The following is a 19,385-nucleotide window of genomic DNA, read 5'->3' as shown; positions in this document are numbered from 1 at the left end:
ATTTATCTTGTTCTCAAAAGTGAGTTGTCAGGGCTGGGATTGTAGCTTAGTGGTGGAGCGCTTGCCTAGCATGTGTGAGGCACTGGGTTCAATCCTCAGCACCACATAAAAATAAATAAATAAAATAAAGGCATTGTGTTCACCTACAACCAAAAAAAAATTTTTTTAAGTGAGTTGTCAAGTAGTTACGAGCTTTGAAAATGTTCCTGCATTTTGGGGGGGGTTTCTCAATTGAGGTAAAGTTCACATAACATAAACTCAACCATTTGAAAATGAACAATTCAGGGGCATTTAGTATATTCACAGTTTTGTACAGTCACCACCTGTATCCAGTTTCCAAATCTTGATTTTCTTTATTGTAAAAGGAAAACCTCTCCACCCTGAGAAAACGTGAAGGAAAGCAAAGTCCAGCTTCTGTCCAGCTGTGAGAGACAAGTTCTTCCACACTCTAGGGTGATGTTGCTTCCAGCTTCCATTATCGATGCCTCCACCTTCCCAGTTCAGCAGCTCCAATTCCATTTCATTGCCTCAAAATGAGAAGTAACTCCCCTTTGAACTATTTCCCAGTTTGTTTTATTTCTTGAGCTCAGAACCAAAAGAATGTTTGCTGTGTTTCAAATTCGTACAGTTATATGACATTTCTGGGTGAATCGGGCAGATTAAGCACATCTAATTTGGCTCCTTCCCTAAACCCAACTGATAGGAAAACACACGCTCAGAGTAATAACCCAAGCTAGGAAGAGTGAAAGGCATATAAGAGCAACGTAATAAAGATATTTTACATATGTGATTTTTCACAAAACTGATCTCTCATTTTTCCCTTTCTCAGGTTGTGCTCTAACACACCTGAGATGGGATAAATCAAGAAGGTAAGACACAGAATGCAGCAAATAAGAGTCAGAACAAGGAAGACAGGCAAAGGGAGCAAAGGGGTGGCAGTGACTGGAGATCCCAGATGACAGCTATGTGCCAGAGAGACCATCGGCTGAATGACACTGGTGTGGACCACCAACACACCTGAGCAGGTCCTAGGGGGAAATTTAGACAATGGGTCATGGGTTCAGGGATGAATCAGTGGTAAGTACAGAGAAAAAAAGAAAGAAAAGTTGCACAAGGAAACAAAAAGTTGCACGGGAAAAGTAATCACAGTCACCACACGTCTCCACTGTGACTACAGTCACACTGTGAAAACAGTGAACACTGAACAACCCCAATCTCCCGCACTACACAGGGCAGACGGAAAATGAGATGGCTGGGCAGGTAAAGCTCTAAGGGCAGGAAAGGGAGTCAACTCCACATTTTCCACAGTAGGAAGACAACAGATAATCCTCACATCCAAACATCAAGAAACAGGAATATCAAAACAATCCCCTAAAAGGTAGAAAGTAGCTCCTGGGAGGAGAAACCAGAAGGGAAGGCACAGAAGTCTGAAGGGCTTTTTGTTTTTTAACAAACCTTGTAAACTGGCTCATTTTTAAAAACATTTGTGCACACATAACTCCCATTTTAAAAAAACAAAACAATGAATTGTACATTTCAAAAGCTAGAAATATACTGAAAGTTTTCACCATAAAGAAATGATAAATGAGATAGATATGCTTGACCTGATTTAAACATTAGGCAATGTACACAGGTATCAAAATGCCACAATGTACCCATTGACAGGTAAATGTTTGTGTTGTTATGTGTCAGTTAAAAATAAATTTAATTTAAAAAAAGGAAAAGGAAAAAGAAATATGCAGTCATATGAGCTTTGGCTCTGCAAGAGACAATAATTTAAACCAGTTACTAGTACCTTTCCATCAATGACTAAAAATACTTTTCAGAATTGTACAGACTATCTGACTACATGAATTCCAATCAGGGGCCCTTCAGTGGCCTTTAATTATCCCTCATCAATCAATTGCTGAGACTTTACCAAGTAGGTCAGAGAAGGACACAAAGTCCTCTTAAGATGCATAATTCCTTGAACTGTTCAAGTTATGATGAAGAACTGAGGTCCAAATGCTCATATGAAGCTGCAAGATATTTTATGTTAGGAAATTAGTTTATACCTTGATGAGTGACATTCTCTCAAACCAATCTCTCCTATTTTATTCAATTTGGCCATCATAGGGTTATTCAAGGTTTCTGTAGTTACAGAAGTCCAGATGTTAAGTAGTTCTAAAAAGTACCAACAATTGCAAAGTAATGTCCTGTAATACAATGTTCAGTACTTTTTACATGAAAGTCACACTCAGTAACTTTTATATGAACTTCAAATCCAAAAATACAAAGAAAAACTCTTGAGTTTAAATTCAGGACATTCATTTTTAGACTCAATATTTTCATGTCATATTTAGATTTTGATTCCTTTTGAAAAGGAATCAAAACAAGGAGAAATTATTATAAACAGTAATAAAGAGTAACTACAGTCACCTGTACAATCATAGGATCAAGGACAAAAGAAACAAATATTTAATAAGATTAAAATATGTCCCAAAGTAGTGCATCTTTTGCCGAATCTAATCAAAAAATTTAACTTGTGTCAGGTGCAGATAAAGCAAGTATAAGGAGTGGTAAAATATTTATGTGCTGAACAAGATCCTTAACATGTTTACAAAGTGAGAGCAGATAATAGGTTGATATAGGTTGAATATCTGTGTTCCCCCCAAAATTCCCAAGTGTACCAAGGTAGGACCTTAGATTTAAAAAAGGTCTTGAAGGTGGGATCCTCATGATGGGATTAATGCCATTACAGAAGAGGAAGATAGATCTCTGTTTCCACATCTCTTGCTAAGAAAAGGCCATGTGAGGAAACAGTGAGAAGGCAGACATCTAACAAGTCAGGAAATAGGCCTTTACCAGGAACCAAGTCACTGGCACCTTGATCTTCAACTTCTTAGTCTTAGCACTGTGAGAACAAATTGTTGTTCAAGCCACATAGTCCATGTATGATGTTTTGTTAGAGCAGCTTGAGCAGACTGAAATGGTGAACAATCAACATGAATCCATTCAACTAGTATTTATTTTAAACTTCCGATCGTGAAGCTTAAAAGAAAACCTTAGAAGACATTTCAAATTATATTCAGAAACTTATGAACTTCTCTGGGAAATCTCTATTGCCAATTTGCAGTTAATCCTAATTGGTAAGAGGAACTTTTGTCTATTTTCTAGAAAACCAGAAAAGGTTTTTCATCCAGCACACTTGAATGATATTAATTAACACCACCACTGTGAAGATAGAATACAGCCTTATGAAACCTGGAAAGTCATCCTACAGTACCTACAATGACTCATTCAAATAGCAGGTAATTCTGAATTATTGATAAGAGACAATAAAATCATTCTTGTTAAATTTGATAGCTTTCTTCATTAAGTATTTAAATTAAAAAGGACTCGAACATGTATTGTTATCCATAAATATATGAGTATAGAAATGGATTAAACTTTTGAAGAAAAGAAACCCCTTAGGCCTGAATACATTATCTCAAATAATAATTGCAAAGATCAGACTGACAGACATGATGATAATGTGTGCTATGACAAGCAGTGAGACAACAGTGGTACAGAGGACGCAATCCCTGGGTAACAGAGAAGGGACATTCCCCTTGTGCTTCTGCCATCATAACTCAATGTTGCCCATGACTGAAGCTGCAACACAGGGAAGCCTACTTCTTGAACCCTAGGAGCTAGCTCTACCTTGCCAACTGTTACTGACCCTCCTCAATGTCTAGGAGCAGTGTAAGTCCCAGACAGGGCTCTAACCACTACTGTAATTCATTATCAGCACAGACTATGAGAAATCACTGTAAATGAGCCTTAGAGTCCTGGCATTTACATGCAACATTCTTGAACATTTAGTTCAACCCCTCGCATTTTCTAGAACACAGCTTTCTTCAGAGGTACAGCATGCAGTATCAACCCCACAGATCTTTATTTAAATCAGGATTACTTTAGCATCTGCTAGACATTTGGTTGATGTCATGAAAAAAAATTAAAAATTGGCTTTGTAACAGTCACACAGGGTACAAGGACATCAAAGTGTACAAGTGGCTATTTTGGAATCTTCCTCTTCCTCCCAGGCATTGTGACAAGGCTTCTTTATGGTTGAGACAAACTGTGAGAGGCAGAACTGGTCCTACTCCTATGAGTCCAGTTCTCAGCTTGAGCCCTCCAGGCGCTTGGTGCTTCCCCCAAACTACCCACAGCTGCTACCAACAGCACTGCACTGGGACTGAACCTCCTCCCAGAAACAGAACCGGCCCCACTTGTCACTCCTGGCTCCTTGTCATACTTATCTACTAGATGATAGACAGATCTATAGACAAACATAATGGTTGCTCCATTGTGAAAATGTATTTGTATTTCAACAGGGACTTAGTGCACTATTTTGCCATCATTATTAATACTAACTACAACATAACACTTAACACTTACTATGGGCTTAACAGATATTAACTCATTTAATTCTCACCACAGTTCTCTGGGGTGGGTACAGTTACTTTGCTTCTTTACAGGTGAGAAAACAGGCACAGAAAAGGCAAATAACTAGCCCATGTTTACTCTGGAAACAAGTTAGAAGAACTGGGATTCAAATCCATACAGTCTATTAGGTAGAGATGTCAAACACTTGGTCTTGGGCCCCAAAGACTTGCTTTATAGTAGACAAAATGAATCCAAAATAGAAGAAAACATCAAAGGATGTGGATAAAGTTATTCCTCACTAGTAAGAGGAATAACGAAAGAAGCCAGCCACACAGCACTGCATAATTAAGGAACAACAGCAAAAAGGCACTGCAGACCATGGGAACTTCTGGAGATGAGTAAAGATCCCATACTCCAGACAGGGGTTGGCACAGAATGAGGAACTTAGACTGAACATAAACGATGGAAAGGATTTACCTTAGGCAAATATGAGTGGGGAAACTATTCCATGGTGGGGAATGAGAGGAAATAGAGCCTCTTTAAAAGATTCATGTTAAGGCTGAGGGCATCTGAGGCTACCAGACATCCATAGATTACAGAGGGACTGGACTATTAAGCTGAGAGAGGATTCAACACAAAACACAGTGTTAGTAACTTACACTGAAAATAAAGACTTTTTTTTTTAACCTAACAGCTATAAATGTAGCAATAACCATTAGATAGGCATATGCACCTTGGTGACCCACAGTTCACATGGCAAAGACCATGCAGCCTCTGCTCTCAAGTCCAGTGGTAAGAGACACAAGGGTAAACAACCACAACATACCGTGCCAAGTGTTGAACCAGGAATGAACACTGGTGCGGAAGTCCCTGGGGTGGGGTCTTGAGGAAGCCTTACAGGATGTGTACAGCAGCCCAGAAGAGGAGCAGTGTGCTGACACAGAGACCTGTATAAATGCTGAGGGGTTCCTGAGAGGTGTAAGAGAGACTGGCAGAGACTAGCTGTGAGGCTCTGGAGAAGCGTCTAACATCTCAAAGTAAGTCTCCTCACCTATAGAGGAGGCTCATCAGAACACCCTTCAATCAGGGCAGCTGTGAGGGTGAAAGCACATCATGCATGTTGAACTTTTAGCATAGTGCCTGATGAACACTGAGAACCTCTAGGTATTATTTATTTTGAGAACAATATGGAGCCACTGAAGTGAATGAAGCAGGAGAATAGCATGGCCACATTTATAGAAAACAGATCACAGGGTTTGGCTACTGCAGGGCCTACTAAGGATGCCCTGACATTCAAACTCTTATTTTAGTGTGTGGTCTTAATCATAAAGGCAAGAAAAACTCCCTTGATGGTATTGTTTCAGAACAAAGAGTACTTTGTGGACTGTATTTAGCGCAACCTTTTATAATGTCTGGGAGGTAGATTGAACTTGCAACTATCCTCACTCCTTCTTCTGGAGCATACTCTCATACCTGAGCCAGTATCTCATTTATAAAGCAAGTTTATCACTATCTTTTTACAGATATCTCTTACCACCCAAAGAGATTATAAACTCCTTGAGAGAGAAATTGAGTACTTTGCATATTGCACTTTACTTCTGTAAGCTCTCAACAATTATTGGTAATTTTTGCAAGCACCTGATGACCATATATGTGTAAGATTTTTATTAAAGTTTAAAGTTTTCAGGGCTGGGAAGATAGCTCAGTTGGTAGAGTGCTTGCCTTGCAAGCACAAGGCCCTGGGTTTGACCCTCAGTACCACAAAAAAAAAAAAAAAAAAAAAAGTTTAATGTTTTCAGAGATTAATTTTAGGAAATAGAGGAGAAAGAAGTTTCAATGGCTCTCCTGTTCTTGACACATCAGTGCCTCCGTGAGCTCCCTTTTCCTCATCATAAAATGGGGATTTAAAAAAAAAAAAAAAAAAAAAACTAAGTAAATTGACTCATAGATGGGTTCTGGGGTTTAAATGAAATAATTTATTAAAAACATTGTATTAATTCAAAAGCAACATACGAACATTTGGTGGTAGAGTGGTCATTGACATTTTATTCCAGGATATGCTATTTATTTTGCAATTATTCCAAAAGCAATCTCCCAAGGGAGTGTTCTAAAATTCTTTGGCACCATCCCTGAACTAGCTTAGCATTTGAACCATCGATGCTCACAGAGTTGTGCTCTTGTCTATCTCCCAGTCCACATCCCAGTGCACTGGCTTGCTAGAGAGCACACTGTTGTGTTATGGACTGGAATGATAATTGAGTTTCTCTGGGCCAGAAATACCTACTCATTTAAAATATACACATCTGTAGAAGCATTTTACTTACACTTGTAACATCACAAATCTGAAAGAAAGGAGTTGAAACCTTCTCTAACATTTCCATTCAATTTGTTGAAAGAGTAAAAAGGAATGAATTGTTTTCATCTCTTAAGGCTGAAAGATAGCTTTTAAGCATAACAGTGGTTTTAGGAATAAAAGCCAAGTGGATTTTCACTTTCATTTTGTGGAAAGAAACAATTAAATGTGAATCTTAAAAACTATAATTTGGGTCCTTTACAAAGGAACGAAACATTCCTATTTATTTATTTTAGGTTTTTGATTAAATATTGTATCAATATAGCACAGTTTAAAACATAAATCTGAAGCAGGCCCCAGACTCACATTTCTTTCTACTTTCAAATAAACTTCCTGTCTTAAAACAAGCCCAGCCTGAGGAACAAATAACATTTCCTATTACAGCATGCAAAAAAATGTTTTACAGAAGATACTTATATCGAGGCTGAGTAGTTAATTCAGTGGTAGAGCACTTGCCTAGCACGTGAGACCCTAGGTTCAATCACCATTACCACAAAAAAGGGAAAGTATTTATATCTTGTGAATTTCTCTAGCCAAAAAAAAACCTCAACAGATGTTCAAGATAGGAAGTGAAGTAAATTAAATTTGTGGCTGATACTGTGCATTTATTTGTGAAGATGGAATACAATGTAGGGATTTAAGGGGGTCACAGAAGCTTTTATGAAAGTAGAAGCAATGTATTTCCATCCCTTCCTATACAAAGATCAATAGCCAGGTAGGCAATGAAACTGCTTTTTTATGATAACCAAACATGCAGGGTTTCCAAAATTCATTGTACTTCAGTTGCTGAAGCTTAGAAACCATTTCCCCATTGAAATAATATTACAAATAGTAGGAGTGCTCAGGTTACTGAATTAACAGTGTTAAGAACCTAAAGGTTATAGACTGCATAATTTGTAAGAGGAAATTCTTTCTACTTTTCCATCTGGGATGCCTCCAACACATCTCTCCAAAGCATCTCCACCCAGAGCTTGAGGATCCTACTCCTTCCCTTCCAACCATGAGTCACGGCAGTGGGCATGGGGTCATCAGCCACTTGTTTCCTCCAGGGCAACAGTAGCAACCTGTGGCAGACATGAGTTGTTGCCAGGGATCTCTGAAAGCCCTAAAAAAGTGCGTTCTGTGTTCATGTTCTATTTGTTTTCAAATGTTTATTCATGCTACCATCATACATTCATTTCTCTAATAAATGTTAATGCAAATCTTATTATCTTTTTATCATCATGTACTTTCTCAAGGACCCCTAGAAGAGCAACTATGATCACATGGGAAATCTACAGAATTCTGTCTTCAAACTCCTTACAGGTAATCAGGTAAGAGATTAGGAGAAAAAGGGGGAAGGATGGAACCTAGATGTCAGGAACGCTGGCCTCCGCGGGCCCTCAGAGGCCAGCGTCCCTGACACCTAATCAGCACCATCACCAGCCACAGCAAAACTAGGAGCCACAGCAAGTTCACAAAGACGACCTAAAAGCTGTCTCTACTATTGAATTTCTTGTTATTTTAAAGAATATAAATTTGTTTCTTTCCCAGTAAACTAACATGGAAAACCTTTGATTTCTTGTCTTTTCATAATATAAAATGAAGAATTTTTTTAAGGTTGGTAATTGAAATTAAAAACTGTTATTTAAGGTTTTATAGGAAGATCTTCCTCCATCAATGTTTGCTATATTTTAAAAGCAAAAGCAATTTATATAGAATGTATATAAATGTTTTTTAAAAAGACAAATTACAATTCAATCGAATGATTTTAGGGGCTATTTTTAAACTTGGTTATGTGAATCCCTCTTTCATACACAAATACACAATTTTTTCCCTCAAATTTTTTCAGAAAAGGACTGACTTCAAAATACAATTTGTATAGGGTTATGGGTCGAGGAACATAAAATACTAGGAATATAGAAAACTCAGACTGTGGAAAAATAGGAATTGTAATGAGAAATAAAACCTAACTCCAAGTATTAGTAACACAACACTAGGATATAGTACTACCCTACATATTATGATAATACTGTATGATTGATCCTTAATAAATGCTTATTCAATAAAAGATGCATCTTATCACTTGGTTCTTCTGGTACTAGACACTGAGGAAGTTAAGAGGCTTAAGGAAAGCACAATCTACCCATAGGACAAGTCATTTTATACAGAAATGTACAGGAGTTTTCTTCTCAGACACATCTGTTATGAATTTACCATTTAAATCAGAATACAGACTTCAAAGTTTAAAAAACATTTTCCTATGTTTGTCCTTTACCTTCATTCCCTAAATGCACAATAGTCTAAGAGAAAAATTTATATCCTTGGCACCTTCCAGTATGTGTAATCTAAAATTGTTTTTGTTTATTATGCTGTTCGGATTCTGATAAATTGAGAAGTGACATGTGCTATCAATTCTAATAACGTAATTACTTCTAGAAAAATGTTTTATTACCAACCACTAACTAAAAAATATACTTCAACATACATGCCGTACTGGAACTTTTTAAAATGAAAATATTCAGTGCTGATGAGGATTGACAGCCATCTTCACTCACTAAGAACAGAAGTATAAACTTTCTAGGAAGCAGAGATTTAAGGTAAAGATATTTACCTTAAGAACCTTAAAGTTACAGACCTGTAAAAATAAAAACTGGAACTAAGTGAGTAATCAATAATATGGGCAGTTATATTAATTTTGGTAGATCCAGATGAGATCTGGATATAAAATCTCATATCCATATGATGGAAAAATAGAAATTACACAGAAAATGTATCACACTAAGTAAAAAAAGCAGGACACAAACCTCCATTTAAAGTGACAGTTTATATCTGTAAATTTATGCACTTCATATGAAACATTTTTTAAAGAATCTTGAAGAAAATAATTTAAAAATGTTACTGGGGGGCTGGGGAGATAGCTCAGTCAGTAGAGTGCTTGCCTTGCAAGCACAAAGCCCTGGGTTCGATCCCCAGCACCGCAAAAAAAAAAAAAAAAAAAAAAAAAAAAAAAAAAAAAAAAAAAAAAAAAAGTTACTAGGGCTTATCTCTGTGTAGTAAAATTAGAACTTATGTTAATTTTTTTTTCTTATACTGGGCTGGATTTTTCTTCAGTGAGCACTTCTTTCTTTTAAAATGCATATCTTAAAAGGCACTGTTAAAGATAAGACATCTGAGTGACAACTGGGACATCATTTATCCTACAGTTCCTGCCTAAAGTGTAATTACCCACCAAAGCCTTGTGCTTCCCAGTAGAAATGACTGAAGGGGACAGTTATAAGGGCTCTGAACTTTGCAAAAATATTACACCTTTGATAGGAAGACTCTATATGGAAAATAAAATGTGTGTCATCTTTACCCTTTTGAAAATACAACGAAGTCTTTGACTTAAGCTTTCTTACAAAGGTGAATTGGGGGCACAATTTTTCATTGAACACAATTCCACAGACAACATTTTGAAAGAGAATTAAGAGGCACTCATAATAGCTAAAGAATCGTGACTCTCCCGGGTCAAGTCATATTTACCAAACAGTGCATTTCTTAAAAGATCCAACAAGTGTGCAGGTCACTTTGTATGGTCTGGCTTTATGTGTTTAGTGTGGGGCTTCCTGCATGGCTCTATATAAATGGATTCTCATTTTCCTTGGATCCCAGCACACTCTATCTGAACCTCTGTCTCTAAAAGTGACCAAAACAGTTATTAGAAAACAATGTGCAACACAGGTCACAGGAACCCACTCCTCCAAGGCAAGTCTTCCCTCTCTACCCCATGTGGCAAAGGGGCTCAGGGTGTATTCAGTGCATGGGCTTATCGAAGCTGATGCTGCTGGCCATGTGTAAAGTGGAAGGCACCTGACTTCATTGCTCTAATAATCCCACGTAGGTAGCCAACCACTAGTCCAGACTCGTTACTCACTTTCCCTTGGCATGGTTAACCCGCAAATCAGGCTTGTTCAGGCAGCACCGGTTCCTCTTTCTAATTCTCCTTTTTATCCTCCACAAAGCCACACCAGAGCTCCCTCTGCCCACAGCTGACTCATGGTGCTCCTGTTTCCCCCTCTTTCCCCAGTGTCATTCTTGGTCTCAGATCAAAACACTATTAAACATTTTTTCAGCGTCATTCACAGTTGGACTTTTCTGTTTTCTTTCTGTAGAACGTTTCCTGAATTAGTCTCCCACTCTCAAACATACCTCAGAACAAGTGTCAAGAAAAGTGTCCCTGACCTTCTTAATTCAACCCTTTCCACATCTTTTGAAATATGGCTTTTCTAACAGGCTGAATGTCCTTCATCTTTGCCCCATTCTCTCTTATTCCACCCCCAACTTCACATCTAAAATACAGCAGGACCACAAGGTCATAAGATAATACAGAGCTCTCATTTACATTCCCAAATGTTAACATGCCTTCAACACAATCATCAGCACTTCCGTGGCTCAGGTACACTTGGGACGAACTGGATGGAGGCAGATGGCTGCTCCTCTGAATACACAAAACAACTGGCTGGCAGGCTTAGTTTCTGTTGGTGCCCAGTAGGGGTGTATGTGTGCTCTTTAGAGACACAAACCAGCAGCTAGAAATGTAATGTCTATTAGAGATACACATTAACACATATCACCTAAACTCCAGATTTAGTTGTTATACATTTTTAAAAGAAAGTTTTGTTTTGGCTTCTGCACCCACAAATCAAACATCATTTGTCTTAGCAAATGACTACGTTGCCTGGCCAATGAACTTGAGACAGTGCCATTTTACAAAACAGTTGATATTTTCCAAATACAGAAAACCAAACACAACTACAAAGCAAAGGTTACTCAATTCAGCAATGGAGCTAGGTACTGGATAACTCGTCAGTCAAGATTTAGGAAAACAAATCAAGCTGATACAAATCCCTTTCACCCCCAAAATGCCAGGAAGTAAATGCCCATAGACTGTATGTGTGTGTGTGTTTTCCCCTCCCTTCTGAGGGCCCGGGGATTTGAACCGGGGTCCTTGCAAATGCTAGGTGAGTGCTCTCCAACACGAGCCCCATAGACAGTTAATGTTGGGTAACTAACCACTGAGGAATTTTAAATCCAATTGGAACACTCTTGGTGGAGACACTAAGGTGTTTTCATTGTCCCACAGGGAATTCATGTCAGATGTATATATGCTTTTCCTAGGCATCCAAAACTCTGCGCCCTAGGAAATGCCATGGTAGTTCTACTTGAGGAAGTAAGTTTTACACAAAATGGTTCTATGCTAGGGTAGAACTGTACACTTAACTAAACAGCTTCCTCAATCAAGGAAAACCTTAAAATGTTGGATAGCACCCCAAATTGTCAATATCTCCTCTGCAAAATAAGTTTCTTTCTCAGGATTACCTACCACATTTATAACGAACAAAGTTTATTCAGATTTCCTTCACATATAAAATACAAGAATCTTCTGGGAAGTCTGAATATATTTGGTTCTAGATTTCTAAGTCCAAACAGAGAAATGTATGAATTTTTAAGGATTCTAAGCATTAATTTTTGTTAATTTTAAATAGAACTGAGCAGAATTGTGGGATTGTATTAAATAAATATATATGCATCAGACTAGATTAACTTGATAACTTGCTGCTCCTGAAGTTATGTTACTAAAATTATACCTAGTCACCTGGATTGCTGGTCTCGTAAGATGACTGATTCTTCCAACTCCTACCTTCCATCAGGTCAGGTTGTTCTGTAAGGAACAATAATGTTCCTATGCTTGTAGCCACCAGGCAAGACCAGAAGAAAGGAATTCTTAAAACTTAGTCTAACAGATGAACTGCAGTGTGCAGCAGAGCATTCATACAGAGGAGGAAAACTGGGAGCTGTAGAATATGCTACAGTTTAGAAAAAGTAAAAAGAAGTTATCCAAGACTTTTCACTCTTTGCCCCCACACCTGTAGTTCCAAGACCACCAATGTTTACTCTCATCTCCTGAGACTCATTTCACTTGCATAAATTACAGATTTAGGCACACTTAATTTCCTCTTACTTTGGATTTTTATAAAGTGAATTGATTGTATTCTTCTTTTGTTTCCCTTCTTAATTTATATATATAATAAAGGAACATATGATTATTTAAAAATTAATTATTATTTATTGTAAAACCCAAACCTAACTTTGTAAGTAATAAGGAGAAAACACCCTTATATCTCCACCTGATCCTACTTGCTTAAAGTAGCCACTCTTGACAGTTTTGGGACAAGGAGATATACACACACACACACACACACATATACATACACATACATACATACACACACACCCCTGTATGCATGTTTAAGTAAATGTGTATAAACCTCTTCAACCTGCTTTATCACTTAATATATCTTGATTTTTTTTCCATGCCAGGGTAACAAAGTGACTGGTAGACATGCATTTGCTGTATTTCTCCCTTTCCCCATAATGAGAATGTTCAATCAAGCATTAATGAAAAAATAAAATAAAAATAAATAAAAATTTTAAAAGAATTAATGAATATGAAAAGAAGAAAAAAGTCCTACTGGCTTAATACTAAATTTTTCTCTGGCAAAATTAGTTGTTACCTTGACTACAGTTTAAAAACAGGACAAATGGGAAAACACACATGCTCTAACAAATATCCATTATAAATATGTAGATTATCCTACATGGACATTACTATACATAATATATGTATGTTGAAATGAAGTTAATCTTCAAAGGCAAGAAAAAAAGGAATTTTCAAAGACAAGAAAAAAAGGAAAGCATTTGTCTAGGTGGTGAGGTTTAATGGTCCTGAGCAGGAGAGACACCAAGTGGAAATTTCCTGCACTCTGGAACCAGGAAACACAGGGTCTAAAACTAACTACATCTCTGTAATGTAGAATTACTTAACTTTTTTGAGCTTCCTTTTCATCATATACAAAATTAGAGGAAGATATTTTACAGAGATTTAGAAATAAATTGTGTTAAGATGGTGTGCTGAAAATCAGAGCTCGAAAGTGCCTTATTGCTGGCTGTGGTGGCACATGCCTGCAATCCCTGTGACTCAGGAGGCTGAGGCAGAAGGATCACAAGTTCAAAGTCAGCCTCAGCAACTTAGTGAGCTCCTAAGAAACTCAGACCCTGTCTCAAAATAAAAAATAAGAAGGGCTGGGGAGGTGGTACAGTGTTTAAGTATTCCTGGGTTCAATCCTCGGTACTGGGAGAAAAAAAAGTGCCTTACTCCTGTTAATAATCCAGAAAGTCAGAAATTATACATGATGAATTTGACAATCCAATATGCACACCACCAAATGCCTGCAAACCTTGCTCTATTTTATTTTTTGTTTCAGTTTGTCTTCATGATTTTATATTTACCTTATTTGTATAGATACAGAAGGTACCTTAAAATAAATTATTATAAACATGCTTAGTCACTTTAACGAAACTATTATTGAAATATTCTGCTATTCTCCCAGAGCAGCATCTTGCACTGGGTTCATTAACAATGTTCCAACCTTTTCCCAAGCAATGCTTAATTCCACTTAAAAGTTGTGATAAATACCCTCCAACCTACCACTAAATAACTGAAAACATTCCCCTTGTCTGTCAGTAACAAAGTGTCAAAAGCCAAGCTTTCCACTGAGGACTTTAACTTCTCCTTTGGTTTAACAAGGCAGACGAAAAGATACATACCCCTTTAGTTGGCTATTGCCCAGGTCTTGGGGAAGAGATGTTCTGCTCATATCTGGGATCTATCAAATATTCATCTCCTTTTATAACATGCTGTTAGTCCACCCACTCTTTACATTCATCTACACTAAAAAGGTTAGATTTACATAATATCATGAACTTCTAGAAAAGGCACAGGAAAATTTGACCATTATGCTACTCAACCATCTTTTTTAATCACGTGTGAGAGAAAACTGAGACCCAGAACCCAAAGGCACCAAACTATTTGGATTTGAGCTTCGACTCTTTTCTACAACTGATAGGCCAGGTATCATAGGTTCCAGTAGTACTGTGAAATACTTACTATTTTTTGATCAAAGGAAATGTTTGTTGTTCCTAATGCGTGTGGGAGGAGCAAAATACATCGTGTGCCTGCTTTAAGGGTAATTAATCCACCTGTGTGTGTCCACGTGGGGAGGGGACAAAAGCGGGGGTGCGTTTGGAACTGCTTACTGTCCTACCTAAATTTACAGGTAGATTACTGGGTATGGAATAAATAAGACCCAGGAGAACTAGCAACCCCCACTACCATCTCAAAAAGGCTTCAGGAACAAACTACCAAGTTCAAGTAAAAAGTAGGAGGTGTAGAATTTCTCCTAGGTAGCAGGCCTGAGGACGAACGAGGCTTGTGTGGGTTTTTTTTTTTTTTTTTTTTTTCCTCGTCTGTATTCACCTGGGGAGGTTGACAATATCAATTTCCTCCTTCTGCCAAAGCTGGGGCAAGTCCTTGTCACTGGGGCTGTGGGGAGGTTCTCATCTCTGCCTTTCTCCCAGGGATGTTGATGACAAGGACGGGAGTGGGGCCGGGCCGAGGAGGGCCTGGACGCCGGGGCCCACCCTCGTCCCCCACCTTCGGCAGCAGCTGCTGGCGTCCCGCGAGGGCTCCCTGGGCAGCGCCTTTGTTTTCCCGACTCCAATTACGTTTGCGGAAGTGCTGCCGGCGCACGGGGGGCGCTGCCGGCAGCCGCCCCCAGCACCCTACGAAGATGACAACAGACACCCGAGCCCAGGGAGGGCGGGAGCGAGCGGCTGGCGACCCGGCTGGGAGCGGGGCCACCCACGCGCGCTCCGTCGGGCCCCTTCCCAAGCCCCCTCCCCGACAGCAGGTGTGCGCGGCGGAGGGTCCCCGCCCTCCCGAGCTGCGCGTCCCCGCGGGGGAGGCCAGGGCGGGGCTGCCGGGCCTCCCCCGCCGAGCGCGCCCCCTCCCCGCGCACCCGCACCGACTCACCTGCGGCGGCGGCGGCGCTCAGCTGCGCGGGGCGCGGGGAGCCCAGTCCCCGGGGCGCGGGGCGGCAGCTCCGGGCGCCGGGGCGGCGGCTGTCGGGGCGGCGCGCACCATCGCGGGCGAGTCGCTCGCTCCTCGGGGGCTGCGGCGGGCGGGGTGGGGCGGGGCGCGGCGCGGCGGAGGGATGCGGGCTGGGTGGGGCGACCGACAGCGGCGGCCGAGCGCGCCCGCCCGAGCGACCTTCTCAGCTGCTCCTCTTCTTAGGGCCGGGGCCTCTCGGTCGCCGCAGTCGTTCACTCCCGGTTGGACCCGATTCAGGGCCGAGCGCCGAGGACAGTCCGCCAGGTGCAGCGCTCCGCCTCCTGCGGCGGCGGCGGCGGATGCGTCGGCCGCCTCCTCCCGGCCTCCCGCCCGCCCTGGCGGTCCCGAGGGACCTGGGACCCGACCCCGCTGGGAAGCGCACTGAGCAGGGGAAAGCGGACGGCGAGGCTCCAGCACCCGCCCCCGCGCCGGTCGCCGCCACCACCACCCACCCACCCACACAGGCTTCTTGCCGAGGACCCTTTTTCCCTAGGCTAAAAATTCAGGCCGCGGCGAGGGTGAAGACTTGAGGTGGAGAATAGAGGACCGTCTGACCTGGAGACAGTACTAGCCATCAGTTATTGAGCACTTATTAAGTGCCAGACACAAGGCTAACACTGTAAATGCTCTATCGCAGGGTCACAAGTCACAATCTTAATCGGAGAGAAGGGAGGGAAAGAACGTGGTGAGTTTTACTAACTCACTGAGGCTAAAATACCCTCCTAGTGAGGCACTGCGGGGTATCTGGCGCTTTTTTTGAAGAGGTGATCCTGTGTGTCGCACTAAGAAGGTAAATTTAAATTGTATTTCTGGTTAAATTTACAGAAAGGGCAGAGAAAGTGTAGTTGATTACATAAAGTATTCAGTCAACAAGCATTTTTGTGCGCTTGTGATGGGCTGTAGGGGATACCAGATTCTGTTCTCAAGGTTTGTTCTGGTGACAGCAGAAAATAATGGAAGCTAACATTTATGAACATTTATTATATATGAAGTACTGTTGAAGTACCTTTTAAGCTTTATCATAATCTTATGGGTATAGGTAATTTTATTCCCATTTTACAACTAGGAATATTGAGGCTGAAAGTTAGTGTAATCCATCCAAAACTACTGTAGTAAAAGAAAAAGATGTCTTCTTCTAAACCCAGGTTTTAAGCTCCTAACCTTGAAATCACACTGATGAGAATTTTTTAGGCTCTGGAACTTCAGAATTTGGAGTCCCTTTTGGGGAAGAATTAAAACAATTAGAAATACTAATTGCTAGATCCTCTACAGGAACCCATGAAAGATCCCTGAAACCTTTACACCAGAACTTCTTGATAGATCCGTTTGCAACATTGACACATAAAAGCAAAAACAAAGGTGGTGAGTAGTAAAGTTGTAAATGAAAATGATTGTTCTAAGAATGACAGATTGTGGTTTGGTGTGGCCTGGAGATAACTACTTCCTACTGCATTATTTGAAACTGAATGGCTCATAAAGTACCCAGTTAGTATCTGTCACAATAGAATTGTCATTCTTCTGATCTATCAAACTATTAAAGAAACAACTTTTTTAAAAAGAACATAAGGGAAGAAAGCAAACAGATCCTAGATCTAACTTCTTTCAGGTCCTCTCCTGCATGAGGAAAGAGAACAGAAAAAACTTGGGGAAATATAGGATAGTTCTTGACCTACAAAGGCAGCTCCATGTTGAAAAGTGAAGCCATGTCATCCCAGAGATCAAAGCTGGTGTTTCTATTTCAAATAGGACAGGGTAGGCTCAAGGGTCAGCAAAGGCGAAAGTGTAGTTCCAACTGACCTTGTTAAGGAAGGCGTTTTTTTTTTCTGGCACCCACAATTCTTTCATTATGTCAGTGTTTCTGGCCATTAGTAGGTCATTATTCAACTTATACATCCTAAAGATTATCATATTTTAAATTTTCTTAATTTTAAAAATTCACAAATAAATCAATTTAAGAAGACACAAATATGCATAATGAAAAAGTGAGCTGCCATTTCTCCCCACCTTCCTACTCTACTCTGAGCTAACCAGTGGGTGTGGTGTGGGAAATTAGCCTCCAAGTACACAACCAGTCAGGCTATCCCAGAGGTCATTACACAAAGAGGCTTAAGATGTTGAAATCACAAGGCTTATTGAAGAACACACAGCAAGAAAGCCAGGGGAGAGAAGAGAGGGTAGAAAAGGGGGTATATTTATAAAATGTGCATAGATTCTTACCCCTCCTGTTTGTCAGCTACGTCGTTCTTCCCTGCTGATAGAATAGTTACAAGGATCAGAGTGGAGGTTGAACAAAAAGGCTTGGTACACAGAAGGTGCCTGGTGCCAGACCCAACACATACATGCTCCAGGAAACAGGAGCAAGTATGCCTGGCTCTAGTTCTAGCTCACCAATTAGTCTGGTTAATCACTATGGATTTTATCTGCATTTCTCAGGCAGAGAGCGAGTATAGCCTGCATGACTGTTCACCAGTGGGTAGTCATTTTAGGACTTCCTGACTATTGATTGTCTCAGAAATATTTAGTGTATCAAGAATATTGGGGCCTGGGGTTGTGGCTCAGTGGTGGAGCACACACCTAGCAAGTGTGAGACCCTGGATTCGATCCTCAGCACCATACAAAAATAAAAGTATTGTGTCTACCTACAACTATTTGACAAGCGCAGTGGCACATGTCTAATTCCAGCTGCTCGGGGGCTGAGGTAGAAGGATCACAAGTTCAAAGCCAGCCTCTGCAACTTAGTGTCTCAAAAAATAAAAAGAGCTGGGGATGTTGGCTCAGTGATGAAGCACCCCTGAATTCAATCCTCAGTACACACACACATATATATATATATATATATTTAGTAGTAGGTTTCTCACAAACTACTATTTTCTGTTTCATTTACCTTCCTCATAATGTTTTTTTCTTTTATTTCCTTTGGCAGAATTGTTTATTCTTTTTTTTTTTTTTTATTGTAAACAAATGGGATACATGTTGTTTCTCTGTTTGTACATGGCGTAAAGGCATACCATTTGTGTAATCATAAATTTACATAGAGCAATGTTGTTTGATTCATTCTGTTATTTTTTTCCCTTCCCCCCACCCCTCCCACCCCTCTTTACCCTCTATACAGTAGTTCCTTCCTCTATACTTGCCCCCCTCCCTAACCCTAACTCTAACCCTTCCCTCCCCCCCATTATGTGTCAACCTCCACTTATTAGCGATATCATTCGTCCTTTGGCTTTTTGAGATTGGCTTATCTCACTTAGCATGATATTCTCCAATTTCATCCATTTGCCTGCAAATGTCATAATTTTATCATTCTTTATGGCTGAGTAATATTCCATAGTATATATATACCACAGTTTCTTTATCCACTCATCAATTGAAGGGCATCTAGGTTGGTTCCACAGTCTAGCTATTGTGAATTGAGCAGCTATGAACATTGATGTGGCTGTATTTCTGTAGTATGCAGATTTTAAGTCCTTTGGGTATAGGCCAAGGAGTGGGATAGCTGGGTCAAATGGTGGTTCCATTCCAAGTTTTCTAAGGAATCTCCACACTGCTTTCCATAGCGGCTGCACTAATTTGCAGCCCCACCAGCAGTGTATGAGTGTACCTTTCTCCCCACATCCTCGCCAACACCTGTTGTTGCTCGTATTCTTGATAATCGCC

The 19,385-nt window shown here is 40.2% G+C and overlaps 1 protein-coding gene across 4 annotated transcripts in view; it reads right to left on the bottom strand.

Annotated features, from left to right (window-relative positions):
• MFSD6 (major facilitator superfamily domain containing 6) overlaps positions 1 to 15,939 on the bottom strand; it is a 64,602-nt gene extending 48,663 nt beyond the window's left edge. The window contains exon 1 of one of the 4 annotated variants that reach the window (XM_079135100.1): positions 15,654 to 15,939. The gene's annotated coding sequence lies outside the window, so the exon portion shown is untranslated. Of the gene's footprint in view, positions 1 to 15,098; positions 15,254 to 15,653 lie in introns of those variants that run through there. The other 3 variants (XM_079135103.1, XM_079135102.1, XM_079135101.1) reach the window with 3 other exon arrangements.
• Between the last annotated feature and the right edge of the window lie 3,446 nt (positions 15,940 to 19,385).

Source organism: Sciurus vulgaris, assembly GCF_902686455.1.
Source record: "Sciurus vulgaris genome assembly, chromosome: 3".
Taxonomy (NCBI): Eukaryota; Metazoa; Chordata; class Mammalia; order Rodentia; family Sciuridae; genus Sciurus; species Sciurus vulgaris.
The sequence above is the reverse complement of the archived record's forward strand: the minus strand, read 5'-3'. Positions and strand labels throughout refer to the sequence as shown.